Raw genomic sequence first — 1,420 nt, forward strand, 5'->3', positions numbered from 1 at the left:
AGGTAGCTCATGCCTGTAATCCCAGCACTTTGGGAGGCCGAGGTGTGCCGATCACTTGAGGTCAGGAGTTCGAGACCAGCCTAGCCAACAAGGTGAAACCCTGTCTCTACAAAAAATACAAAATTTAGCTGTAATCCCAGCTACTTGAGTGGCTGAGGCACAAGAATCACTGAAGCCCGGGAGATGGAAGTTGCAGTCAGCAGAGTGCCGTGGAGCCCTGTACTTCCGCCTGAGTGACAGAGTAAGACTGTCTCAAAATTAAAACAAAAAAACAAACTAAACCAACCCCCGCCAAACTAAACCAAACAAAAAAAAATTTTTTTTGAAGGAAAATTTGTATTGTTTTAATTATTTTTAGGTACAGAAAACTCCACAGTGTACATTTAACCCAGTTTCGTGGCAAGTTCTTTAGCCTTTGCCTTTTCGAGCTTGGCGATGCGAGCCACAGATTTGGGACCCAGGGCATTGCCTCCCCCGTGACGGCGGATCTCATCCTACCTGTCATTGTAGTTGGTGCGGATAGCTTCCACCAGCTTAGCCAAAGCACCTTTGTCTTCCGAGTTAACCTGAGTGAAGGCGACAGTCGTGCAGGTCTTCCTGTGGACTAGACGTCCCAGTCTTGCCTTCCCCTTGATAATGCAGTAAGGGACTCCCATTTTACGACACAGGGCAGGCAAGAAGACAACCAGCTCAATGGAATCCACGTCGTGTGCAATCACCACCAGCTGAGCTTTCTTGGTGGTGACAGTGTTAACTCCTGCTAGAAGGACAGGTGGTCTCTTAGTGGGGATGTCTCCTTTGCCAGCTGCTTTCTTCTTGGCCCCGGGCCAACAGCCTCTGCTTCTTCTCTTGCTTCTTCTCTTGCTTCGTCTCTGGTCTATACTTGTGGGCCAGATTAAGCAGCTGAGTAGCTGTTTGGCAGTCCAGGGTCTGGGCGAACTGGCTAATTGCAGGAGGCACTTTCAGCCGCTTATAGAGGATGGCTCTCTGCCGCTGCAACCTGATATAGCGGGGCCATTTCACAAAGCGGGTGAGGTCTCTTTTGGGCTGGATGTCCTGTCCAATGCCAAAATTCTTAGGCCTTTTCTCAAACAGGGGATTAGCCTCCTGCTTCTTCACGACAGCAGGGGCCGGAGCCACCTTCTTCCCCTTGGCCTTCTTTCCTTTCGGCATCTTGGGTGGCGGGAAGAGGAGCCCCCTAAAATTTTAAAAAGCCATTTTATGATAACATAATAGAATGTGTTAACTTCTTTTTTTAAGAGGCAGGGTCTGGCTCTGTCACTCAGGTTGGGGTGCAGTGGCATGATCATAGCTTACTGTAGCCTCTAACTCCCAGGCTCAACTGATTCTCCTGCCTCAGCCCCTGAGTAGCTGGGATTACAGACATACTCCACCACACCCAACTAATTTTAAAATTTTT

General features: G+C 48.9%; 1 pseudogene across 1 annotated transcript; it reads right to left on the reverse strand.

Annotated features, from left to right (window-relative positions):
* Positions 1 to 316: 316 nt before the first annotated feature.
* Positions 317 to 1,188, reverse strand: LOC116549515 (annotated as a pseudogene). The gene has a single exon (XR_004267915.1). The product of XR_004267915.1 is annotated as a 60S ribosomal protein L7a pseudogene (transcript).
* Positions 1,189 to 1,420: the final 232 nt, after the last annotated feature.

Source organism: Sapajus apella, unplaced genomic scaffold, assembly GCF_009761245.1.
Source record: "Sapajus apella isolate SASKATOON/1434 unplaced genomic scaffold, GSC_monkey_1.0 scaffold6, whole genome shotgun sequence".
NCBI classification, from domain to species: Eukaryota; Metazoa; Chordata; class Mammalia; order Primates; family Cebidae; genus Sapajus; species Sapajus apella.